Source organism: Lepidochelys kempii, chromosome 10 (assembly GCF_965140285.1).
Source record: "Lepidochelys kempii isolate rLepKem1 chromosome 10, rLepKem1.hap1, whole genome shotgun sequence".
Classification (NCBI taxonomy): domain Eukaryota; kingdom Metazoa; phylum Chordata; order Testudines; family Cheloniidae; genus Lepidochelys; species Lepidochelys kempii.
This window is the reverse complement of record NC_136389.1, coordinates 69,253,884-69,266,833: the sequence shown is the minus strand read 5'-3', so window position 1 is coordinate 69,266,833 and position 12,950 is coordinate 69,253,884. Positions and strand designations below refer to the sequence as shown.

At 40.5% G+C, this 12,950-nt stretch overlaps 1 protein-coding gene across 4 annotated transcripts in view; it reads left to right on the top strand.

The window, feature by feature from the left end:
* ARNT2 (aryl hydrocarbon receptor nuclear translocator 2) overlaps positions 1-12,950 on the top strand; it is a 132,920-nt gene that overhangs the window by 61,845 nt on the left and 58,125 nt on the right. The window lies entirely within an intron of this gene.

Sequence of the window (12,950 nt, the reverse complement as noted above, 5' to 3'; positions counted from 1 at the left end):
TGGTCTCCAAGAGAAAAGAGACCCCACAATAATTGACTTTTCAAATGATTGTAATTTAAATGTATGGAAGAAGGAATTGTTTGATCTCATTAATTTGTTTGAAGAGAATTTTGTGTTGCTCTCGTCTCTGGGGCTGTTGCTGGAAAAATAAAATTCCACGTGTTGGAACAAATTAGCTGTGGATAAATCTGTTCATTAAATAACTCCTACACAAATGTAGTGGTCATCCCCATTGCTATGGGTTTCAGTTCAAGATGATATCACGATTGGGCTAGAAGTCTGAAAGGAAAAATGATGATGATAAGTTGCATTTTCAAAATCACTTGGCTAATTCTGACATTTGGATGTAAAGGTAGCTAGATGAAGTAGCTTTAACTGAGTCCTCAGAGAGAGCCGCATTGCAGTTTAATAATTTGAGGTGTCCAGCAAATGTATTTAATATGATTTTTCAGAAGGTGTTGAAGGTATTCATGTAAAAGTGAACATAAGAATCATGTGGTTGTTATTTCTTGGTAACATTCACAGCAAATTTCCCACTTGGAAACTGCAATCTATTTGTCTGTTATCACAGATGTTTAAAAGGATCAATTTCAGCTTTTGCTGTTAAATATTTACTCAGACTGCTTTGTTTTGCTTTACTGTGTTCATGGCATGATGAAACATATATAGTTCAGCAATCTTTTTCCTCCTTTTTATAAACTTCTAATGTTTCATGAATACTTAATAGAAATGTCTATCTGAGTTCACTTTTCATTAACCCATTGCAGATAAAGCAGTCAAAGTTCTCCTCTCAGCTCCTTATGGCAGAACTCGCCTTCAATCCTCTGTAATCCCTGTATGCTCACTGCTCTCCAGGGGTGTTCCACAGATATTGGGAAAGTGGAACGTTGAACTTGAGATCTTTCCTGTGGAATGGGGAATTTTCTCTTAAACTAACTTCCGTTTGGTACCTTCTCAATGTTGATTATGCTACAAGCTCAGTGTGTGGGATGGCTTGTTGGTGCACTGACCCAGGAGCAGCCCCACGAAGGAATGGTGCCTCAGTGTGGCACCTTTCCATCCCTAGTCTCCTCTTGTTCCAGAGGAGTAGTTATTTGCTGCTGGTCCCCGCCACCACCTATCTCCCCACTGGCCGGTGTGCTGGGATAGCAGAGGCAAGGCTCCATCCACTCCCTTCCTTTCCCCTAAACTCCCACAAATACCTGCTTGGGGTCTTGAAATAGCAGGCACGTAACACCCATTAACTCCTACATGGGATCCTGCACGGGGGCACATGGTGGGGAGAGTTCTTAGTCACCCTCATGTACCTTCACAGGCAGGTAAGCCAAGTCAGTGTTGCCCAATGTCTGGCTTCTGAGATTTATATATTTTCCTTTGTTCCTGTTGGATAATAGCATGATAAATAGTAGCCAACATGGATTTATCAAGGAGAAATCATGCGAAACCAATCTTATTCTTTCTTCAACAGGGTTACTAGCCTAGTGGATGGGGGTGAGTGAGCTGTAGACATGATATATCTTGATTTAAGTATGGCTTTTTACACATTTCCATGTGGCATCCTCATAGGCAAACTAGGGAAATGAGGTCTAGATGAAATTACTATAAGGTGGGTGCACCACTGGTTGAAAAACTGTACCCAGAGAGTAGTTATCAATGATCTGCTGTGAAACTGGGAAGTTGTATCTAATGGGGTTATAGTGGATCACAAATTGAATATGAGCCAATAATGCGATGCAGTTTTGAAAAAGGCTAATATCATTTTAGGGTGTATTAACAGGCATATCGTATATAACTGCTCTACTTGGCATTGGTGAGGCCTCATCTGGAGTACTGTGTCCAGTTTTGCATGCCACACTTTAAGAAATATGTGGACAAATTAGAGAGCATCCAGAGGAGAGCAAAAAAAAATGATAAAAGGTTTAGAAAACCTGACCTAGGAGGAAGGGTTGAAAGAATTAGGCATGTTTAGTCTTGAATAAAGAAGTCTGAGTGGGGATGTGATAAGTCTTCAACTATGTTAAGGGCTTTTATAAAGAGGACGTTATCCGTTGTCCTACCATCAGTGGACATGGAAAATGAGAAGTAATCAGCTTACTCTGCTTCAAGGGAGACTGAGGTTAGATTTTAGGAAACACTTTCTACTTATAAGGGTACTTAAACTCTGGAATAGGCTTTGAAGGGAGGTTGTAGAATCCCTGTGATTGGTGGGTTTTTAAGAACAAGTTAGACAAACAGCTGCCAGGGATGGTTTAGCTGTACTTGGTCCTGCCTCAGCTCAGGGGGCTAGATTAGATGACCTCTCGAGATCCCTTCCAGCCCCACCTTTCTATGATGCTATGTGAAGTATAAAAACTCTCTGGAGGCAGACTAGAAAAACAAGCAGTGTTTTAATTAAGGGAGATTGTTTCAAACTAAGCTCAATAGAAGCTGCATAAGAAATGGAGTCCCTTTCTAAATTCCACCCGCTAAGCTCTCTTGTAGTGCACAGAGTGAGACTACTCTCACAATAATGAAACACATGCTAGAAGCATTACATTATGACAACAAACGGCAGATAGTAAGATTGAGGGGGAGACACTGTGACCTTACACTTTCTATGGATTAGTTTAGAAGCTTTTTTTTAAAACTCTGTTTCATAGGGAAAGAATAACACAAAAAACAGAGCCTGATTCTCCTCTTGCACCAGTGTAATTCCACTGACATCAGTTGAGTTACAGTGTAAGGGAGAGTAGAATCAGGGCCAAAACATTTTATCTTATCTGTCCAATTAAATTTTCCACAGACTTCACATCTGAAAAGTTGACTATAGCTGTCCAATCTTTCACCACATGTAAGATCAACCTTCAGGTAAAGTGGGAGTAATAACACTTCAGTAATGCAGAGGCATTTTAAAAAGAGATTTGCACTAGAAAGGGCATACTGAAGTTTACGTTCGTTAAATGGAAACAACAGAAATAACATCCTCTATGGGTCTGATGCTGCAGCGCCTGGTGCTACAATTGCTTTGCATGCACTTTAAAGGGAATTCTATGCATGGAGCCGGTGTAGCATATCATTGTGGAAACTCTCCATTACTACTAATTACTTCTTAGCTGCCAAAGACAGAGCTAAAAGAACAGTAAGCATTCATGGCAGATTCTCCTCTCACCATCCTGTTCTACAGCATGCTCTGTCAAACTTAGCTTGTTCTGAATTTTTTTGATGGAAAATGAATGCCACTGTACAGTAGAACCTCCTAGCGTGGTCATTCCCTCATTGTGGCTTGGTGTTCCCCAGCAATTAGTTTGGAAATCATTAGAGGTCGTTAAATCTAAACTTGGCTCATGTTGACAGAGAAACCACAGATAAATTCTGGTACCAGATTATACTTTATTTTATTTAATAGAATTAAAACCTGTGAAAATCCTGTAGCCAGGGAAATTACTTGTGACATGATCTTGACGACCTAATAAGAGCAGCATCAGGAAACTGGAGCTCATTTAGAAGCAGTATTTCTCAAGAGATCTTTAAGCAGGCAGATAATTTTAATGGAGGTTGGTAGCATTCATATTAAACTATTATTATTTATTTTATTTTGGTGGTGTAGGAATGCCCATGCAGTTCATAAAACTGAGTGTGGTTCACATCTTGTTCTTTGGTTTAGGTTTTAATCTGTGAGTTACAGTATTTTTATAAAGTTACTTCGGAGTGTTCTCCCAGCATGGAATTCCATGTTGAGAAAGCATTTTGGAGTAGCTGTTTCCGTCTCTGGGTTTTGGGTTCCATCTCCAGCTCTGGAAAGTCTACTCTAATGTGGACCTACAGTCATTCATGCCTTGCTCACCTACAGGCTGGGCAGTTGTAATTTTCTCCTACTTGGACTTTCCTTGAAATTCATCTGGAAGCTGTAACAGAACACACAGTACAACTGCCCACCTCATTTTGTATAAGGGAGATGGAATTATTAACCCCTATTATTATTTATTTGTATTGTGGTAGGACCTAGAGCAGTGGTTGGAAAACTGCGGGCCGCACGCTGCCCATCAGGGTAATCTGCTGGCGGGCTGCAAGACAGTTTGTTTACATTGGCACGGCCGCCTACAGCTCCCAGTGGCTGCGGTTTGCCGCTCCCGGCCAATGGGAGCTGTGGGCAGCGGCGGCCGGCATGTCCCTGCGACCCATGCTGCTTCCCGCAGCTCCCATTGGCCAGGAACGGCGAACCCCGGCCACTGGGAGCTGCGGGCAGCCATGCCTGCAGACGGTCTATGTAAACAAACTGTCTCGCGGCCCGCCAGCAGATTACCCTGGTGGGCCACAGTCTGCCCACCACTGACCTAGAGATATATACTGAGGTCAGGAGATCTTTTGCTAAGCACTGTACAAGCCTTTAGTAAGTTACAGATCATGACCCAAAGAGTTCATAGGTTAAATAGCCACGACAGACAAAGAGAAGGAAAAGGAAGGATTACTATCCCATTTTTACAAATGGGGGACTGAGCGTTGGAGAGTTTAAATGACTTATTTAAGGTCACACCAATATAGTGCTTAGCGTAGCTTTTGTTCTTCCTACATAAATGATATGATCATTACATAAGTGGGAGTTTTGAGTATACATTAATGCAGAATTGCCCTTAAAAGATCTTTATTCTCCTTTTTGTTATTTTGTAACCTAATTAGCTTTAAACATGTGATTTGAATCATTTACTTGTTGCCTTTTCAGTTTTGACAGGCTTTATCTGCAGCAAAGCTCACGTGTGATAAGTAAAACTAGCCTTTTAAAAATAACGCAGTTGCAAGACTCAAAAAGCCCACATAGTTTCCTTTTTAATTTCATTGTGATGATGCACGTTTGCCCCACACTGTGGAGAATTACGTGATGCAGACTGATTAGTCAAATATGAGGGCAGACATAATGGAGACCTTTTGGCCTTATGAGCTTTGTAAGAAGTTAAATGAGGAAAACATCTGCAATATGGGCTGTTTTACTTCACTTAAAAAAATCCTCACAGTTCCCTTACCACAGCTCAGCTCTTCCTCTTGCCAATAGAAGAAAGAAAAATTTACAAAAACCGCTACATTTCAGTCATATTACTTTTTATTTTTTTTTGCTTTTAATTGGTGTTGATATGAATCCACACTTCATTCTGTTGTAAGAATGTCATAGCATGACATTAATTTTTATACAACATCTGTCACAGTTAAATGCAGTAAACATTAACAGCAATACAGAGCTTAAAATAATTCCACTGAGGACTGAGCCAGTGAAGAAAACCAGCTTTTGCTGGCTTGCATTTACATTGTCCATCATGTAGTGATAGATAGTTGAGGAATTTTTAATTAGTACAGAGGAAAAATGTGCAGTATAGAACAGTGGTTTTCAAACTTTTTTCTCTGGCGACTCAGTTAAAGAAAATTGTTGATGCCCATGACCCAACGGAGCTGAGGCAGAGGGATTTGGGGTGTGGGAGGGGCTCAGGGCTGGGGCAGAGGGTTGGGACGCAGGAGTGAGGGCTTGGGGTGGGGCCGGGAATGAGGGATTCAGAGTGTGGGAGGGGGCTCAGGACTGGGGCAGGGGGTTGGGGTGCAGGAGGGAGTCAGGGCTCTGGGGTGGGGCTGGGGATGAGGGGTTTGGGGTGCAGGAAGGGGCTCTGGGTTTGAGGGGGGGCTCGGGGCTGGGGCAGAGGGTTGGGGCGCAGGCTTACCTCCGGCAGCTCCAGATCAGTAGCGCAGCTGGGGTGCAGAGGCAGCTCTTCCGTGGGCCCCCCAGGAGCCAGACCTGCTGCTGGCGGCTTCTGGGACATAGTGCAGTGTTGGAACAGGTAGGGACTAGCCTGCCTTAGCCAGGCAGCACCAATGACGGGACTTTTAACGGCCCGGTCGGCGGTGCTGACCAGAGCCGCTGTGACCCAGTGCCTTACATTCCACGACCCAGTGCTGGGTCACGACCCACAGTTTGAAAAACACTGGTACAGAGTATATGCTCATTCTAAATAGCATATTTAATAGCGTGGATGTTTGATAAGGTGAGATTTCTTTTCACTTATTTGGAGCTAACAGGTTATAGTTGCTCCACTCATTCATTAAGATATCATATCTATAGTTGTGAAGAAATTTAAATCAACAGTACAGCCTGTATTCTTTATGTATCAAGTAATGAGCATGTGTATTTCTTACTTGTGCTATGTGTGTACAGAGATGGCTATAATTCATCAGGACTCTTTGTAAATCATAATGTGTTAGGCTATTGGGAACTATTATCTGCAGTCATAGAAACTCACTGTGTAATGAGAACTTATGATTTTGTAATGTACTGTGTGCTGTTACTGCTGTCTGCTGGACAGAACTAGAACCGTTAAGCTGTTTCATAGGCCCTATACTGCTCACAGCTGAAGAAGTGTCTCACTTATGTAGTAGGAACCTCTGATTTTGAAGCAGAAGGATCTGAGCTCTATCTGTGCTGCCCCCATGTGGTTCTGAGTTGCCATGGCTTGCAGTACTTTGACAACTGTGCAGTCATTCGTGGTCACGGATTTGTTACAAGAAATCTGAAGAAAGTTGATTCATTTTGCATTTGTATTTATTGGGATGAGCATTTTTATATTATACACACAATGCTATGGTCCTTTCATCTAACACTTTTCACTAGCTATAATTTTTCATCTTCTTTTTTCATTTGTGTACTCATTTAATTCTCGGGAAAATGAGAAACTAATAGCATTGGCAGGAGTCAGGCATTATGCCAGTCAAGTTCTACCCTCCTTCCCCCTCTGCCAGTACACTTCAGGGCTGACCCGAATCAACCCATCCCTCTCTCACCTCACCACCTTCACTGTTCAATTTCGAGTCTTTTCTGAAGTAGGGATTGTATTCATGCTGGTTATGGTGGCCAAATGCAAGCATGGGATGAGGCTGTCCCATCAAACTCATTTTACTCATAATCTAAACTAGAATTTGAACCGGCACCTATTGTACTACCCAGAACCTCTTTTTTTCTCTGAATTTAAAATGTGAATGTTTCCTAGAAATAATAATACAAAATAAATATTTAAATATGCAAAAGCCATCAAGCCCATCTGTTCTGCATGATATATCAATTACGTGAGGCACAGAATACTAGCAGCTCTATATCATGTGCATGGTATGTCTGAATCAATGGAAAGTGGATATTTCAAAGAATGCCACTCTCATCTTGCAGAAGTTGTGTGTGGCAGAAGTTTGCAGTGAGGAAGTCAAACATAAAAGGTTAGCGCGCTCTCTCTATCTCTTCAGCTTGTCATATTGTAGTGTGTGTTGAATGTGTTTTTCATGCCCCCCCCCCAGTTCCCCCGGCCCATGTATTTTAAACATAATCAAGAATTCATGTAGTTTTGTCACAGATTAAAGAGAGAAAAGGGGACACCAGCTCAAGAGGGAGCTTTTTTTTTTGTTTGTTTTTCTTCCCACTTAGGTTAGGAATATATTACTCTTAAGCCAATTTGGAAAAACCGAGGATCCATGGGGAAGATGTAAATATATCCTGTTGTAGTAACTTAATATAGCTTAAAGCCCTGGCCGAGCTGTCTTAACTGTGTGGTGGTCTTTACGAATGATTTTAAGAGCGTAACTTGTAAACACCCATTTTTTTTCCTTTTGATTTTTGTATTAATGCAGTAAAATGATGATGATGAGTCAGAATTAGCTTCTTAATATCCGATGATTGATTCAGCTATAGCTGAATCAATCAGATTTAGACCATTTGATCTACCCGTTTGAAACATTGTATTTATGCATTTCAGGCCATATGATCCACTGGTGTAAATCATCACAGCTCTGTTGATTTCAATGGAGTTATCGCAATTTCCACTAGCTGAGATATGGCCTTTAATATTTAATACTAGTCGGTGAGTGTGAATAGAATGACAATTGAAAAGTAAACTGGCGATGAAATATGTCAATGAAGAAATAAACTTAACTGGTGTATATCAGAAATCCTCAATACAGTTTGGATTAAGTAACCAAAAGTCAAATTAAAATTGCTAAAATCTAAATTCTGATGTCTGTCACATTTCTCCATACTAGCATATAGTCAACTAAAAGAAAATGTTCTGTTCTGATTGCTCATCAATGCTCCCAAATTCAGCTTTCTGGAACTTAATTGATCACTTATTCAAAATCAAGAATGAGTAACTGTCATGTTACAGGTCTGATCCTGCTCCCCATGGACTTCAGTGGAACAGAAGCAGTTCTTCTATCACGTTGTCTCCATCCAAACCTTTCATGTTCTTTGATTGAGCTACCGTAATAGAGATAACTTTGTAATGTGCACTTCATTTTGTATCGTGCTCTTGAAATTCTCCCAAGAATTTACTTAGATGGTAAACTCTTTGGATCAGGGAGCATCGTTTGTACAGTGCCTAGCACAGTGAGGCCCTGCTCCTTGATTGGGGCCAAATGTGCTACTGCAATACAAATATAATAATAATTAATTCATTTCTGACCATTGCTGTTTAGCATGGTAGGGTTGCAACTAGAAGTTTTATTTGAAACTACTCTCCATGCACATAATCTGTAAGATTGGCTCTGTTACCTTTTGAAAGTATTAAAATTCTAATGACTCGCATCATTGTAGAATAGTCTTTTGTCCAGTGACCCTTAAATTCAGCGGTCAGCTTATATTTGGAACCACATCAGATAGCATCAGTCACTTGACCATTAGTTTGCTTTCATTGTTAATCATTTCCTCTTGTTTTCCTGCATCCCTATCCTGGTTTGCTCCTTTTTATTATACCACAATAAAGATGTTGTGGGTTTTCTTAAGGATTCCTTTGGTGCACTATTCCTGTGTTCTATTTGTCTTCCCTGAGCAGCATGTGGAGTATTTTCAAGGAGCACAAAGTCGTCTTTTGTTATGTTGGCCAAACCAAACTTTTAATTTTGTCATTTATTTTATCTTTACAGGGGAAAAAAAAGAATATTTAGAAAATAAAGGGCCTGAGATTAATTGTAAAAATGCTAACTTTGTCCTTTAAAAATGAGACTCTGTGGCCTACTATGTGAAGCTTGATATTTGCTGTTAGTGATGATGTCCAAGGGAATGTAAGATTTACTACCAGATCCGACCATTGTTCTATGAAGTCCAAGATTCTGCCTCTTGCATCAGCCTATCCCTGATGTTTCAGAGTTAGGTAGAAAGCCCCATTATGTACCTTGCCAATTGTACAAACGAAATCTCTCCAGGCTTAGAGAACAGGAGGTCTTTTGTTTCTCAAGAGGGGTATTACACTGCCATGCAGCAGACCCCAGTCTCTAAGTTGGTCATTGTGAAAATAATGTTGTCTGATGGTGATAATTTTATCTTTGGGAAGAAGGGCATTTGGAAGGAAACTGGACTTGAAGGACGCTCTGTAGGGAGGATTCCTGAAGAAGTAAAGCTGTAACTGTCTACCCTGCCATACCATTCTTTTTTGTCCTTAAATTACTGCCTGTAGGAAGAGACACTGTAGGAGTGAGGAATCAAACAGAGGAAAAGAGCTTGCTATGGAATTAGAAATTAGGTTTAGCTGTCTAGTGGGAATCTTATCTGTCTCTCAAACAGAAGTTGGTCTAATAAAAGATATTACCTCAACCACCTTGTCTCTCTCTCTAGGGGGAATCAAATTCACCAAAGAAAGAATGGGAAAAAAGTAAGAAAGCATAGGTTGTGTCTGATTATCTGCTTATAAAATTTTGCATGCAATCTTTAAACACAGAGGGCCAAATTTTTGAAAGGTCTGCAGCTATTTCATAAAGATAGGCTTGAGCCAAAATCCCAGCTTGGAAACCCAATGAACATTGAGAAACTCCAGACTTGGGTCTGAACTTTATGGTGTAGGTCCATCTCAGATATTCTGTTGTGAAAAAAGGATTGGAGTATCAAAATGGAAAATGAGCTGCTACATACACAAATACCCATTTGCACATGCAAGGGTCAGGTTTTTGTACTTGTATACAGATGCACCTGTGATCATTATGGGAACATTTTTAGAACCTGATTGAAAATTTGTCACAGTATAGGAGCGTCTGTGGCCTGTATCATCACTGTTTTGGATTGGTTACTTGCCATTCTTATTAGTGGTGAGATCCTTGCATGGCTCTTTCTAATTTTACACAGATAATTAATCTTCTGAACCCTGTCCTTCATCATGCTTATTGACTTTGGCAGCATCTAACAGCAATAGTAGCTGACATCAGGAGCCTGGATTGTATTGTGGTTCACCTTTCGGTATTCTGCTCAATTTTTCATTCATTCTTCCTCTGCAAAGCAAACTACAGTATAATTTAAGCTCTGCAGATACTAGAATGATGATGAGGCCCAAGTGTCATTCAGAGCAGTGTTGTGGCTGGGAAGTGGGCACTGTGCTTGCTAAATCTGGAGCAGGGGAAGGATTTAGTTTAAAACTAAAATAAACTACGCACAAAATAATCAGTTTACTGCCAAAGCTGATCAGTAATTCAGATGGTAATGTTGATGTGTTACCTGTTTTGGACCTTTTCTCTTAGGACTGATCTATGGAATATACTAGAAAAAAAGAAGATGCACATAATGTGTATAGTATTATATTACAGTAATTTGTATTACTATTCCACAAAATGTTCTTATTAATCAGAATATTGTTGCTGGCATCAGAATCAAATGTGTTTTGCACATGTGTTTCCTGTGGAGAGATTTTAAATGAACATATATCACCAGCGAAATGGTATTAGTGTAACGGATGCAGAAGCACACAGAGGGATGAATATTTTATGATCTTATGACAGAATTATCATCAGGATATAGATCTTAGCTGCTCATATGGCATGCAGCTGTGATTTATTTGCTCTGTGCTTGATTGTAATTTGGCATACTCCAGGGTCCACCACTTGAGCAGCTGTAGCAAACTGTAGTTCTGGAGATGATAAAGCAGATGTCCGTCTGTGTCACTGATCCTCGAGCCATGAGCAGATCTTCAGAGTCCTACATGTGACTATGAGAGATTCATACTTCTGATAGGTACTTGCTCCCAGGTGTAGCAACAGTGACTGGTGATCTATCCAAGCTGCCTGATAAGTGTGTGCCAGACGAAGTGGGGAGTGCCGAGCAACTGGATCCAACAATGTAAAAAATGCCAGGACCCTCATTTCTTAACCCAATGAAGTTAGGAATGGAGCAATCCACGTAGTCAGGAATGGAGTGGTGAGAGAGAAGGGGATGAGGCTGTAATGTGGCATTGGTACCTGGTGATGTTGTGTTGATGCAGTCCTGTGTCATCACACTGATAAAATATCATGACAGACATTGTGATACAGCATTAGATCAGCATTTTGTGGCTTTCCAGACCTCATTAGGAGTGCAGATAAAGGCTGAAAGCCTGTTTTTATTTCCTCTAGTGCCCTTGAAAAATACATTTTGCTACACACATCATTCTATCTTCCAGCCTCTTTTACAGTCTTAGGTTTACATCAGTGGCAATCTGAGATGCATGTATCATAATTGGCACCATTAGAAATCAGGACCTCCCTCTTATAATTGTACTAATGGTGTCTGTGTAGTACTGTCAACATATATAGTACACGGGGGGCTCCAAATGCTACATGGTTCATGTTTTTAAAACTAGCCTCTAAACTTGTGTCCACAGATGTTCCTGCACCACTGCTTGTGTGTACAAACACATTGGTATGTGCAGGCTGGGTAGGGAGGCATCTGCCCAGTTTACAGTCATGCATACTCTGCAGCTCTAACATCGCTATAATGATGATTATTTTATTTGTATTACAGCAGTCCCTAGAGGACCCAGTCCTGTAGGAGACAGTTCTTGCCCCCAGAGAGTCTATATTTATGAGCACAATGCTGGAAACTAGTTGAAGCGCAGCGGAAAACTTGGCCTTTTATCTGTTTAATTAGTATTAACACCCCCTTCCCCTTTATTTTAATATTATATATTTATTCATAAACTGTAACAATAAACATTGTTCCAACTACGCAAAAGCTAATAAACATTTGAGTGACAATTGAAACAAACTGTTTGAGAGCTATGTCATAATATCTATTGCTCAAAATAATTTTCTGACTCACTCCCCATGCGTGTCACTGAGGTTACATGGGATGTAAGTCAGGGCACTATATGGCCCATTAAATATTATCTGACACATCTTCTTAAGACATTACAAAGTGAAACGCTACTCTTAAAATTGTGACTTTCAGGTAGCATGCTTTGTCAAAGCGTTCAGTGCCAAAGGAACACATATGGGCAATTTTAAAGTTAGTAGCTATCTAACAGTACTGTAGAGGGTGCTTATATATTTTTGGTATGCTGCTTAGTGATAAAAGCAGAAATATTTCTATTACTTTTTTGAAAAACATTTTTATTCCTGGTTTTTACGAAAAGCTTCACTGCAGGAATTTATATTGGCTATTTCAGTTTAAAAAATATTCTTTTCCTTGAAAGCAACTTTTCTCCTCCTTTTCGTGTACAGGGAAGTGTTTTGCTATGAAGGCAAAAAAATCCTAAAGTTGCTTAACTTGATTTGTCTGATGAAATGGATGGGAAATTGTTCTCGTATTCACATGTTCTCTACAGTATCTAAAATTAATTATCTGCACTCTCATGTATTGTTTTTTCATCTGTGAATCAACTTGACTCTTGTATAATGATTTTTTCCCCTCTAAACTTTAGTTATTAATTTTGGGGGGGCCCTAGGAAAATAGGCCAGTGCAGAAAGAATGGAGAAGTGAGAGACTATCCCCACTTATATCCCTCTGCAAGCTACCTGGACTGTGGAGAGTGGTTGAGCCTTTGCCAATCCCTCTAGCACATTGGCCAGCACAGCTGAGCTGGGGGAGATGGTGTCATAACTTGCTGGTAGCACAGACCTGCACCCTGTGACCACCGCAGGAACTGAGAGGAAATTGTGCCTTAGAGGGGTGTCTCCAAATAACAATGCCTCCCAGGAGTACATCTGGGCTAGTGTGGTTT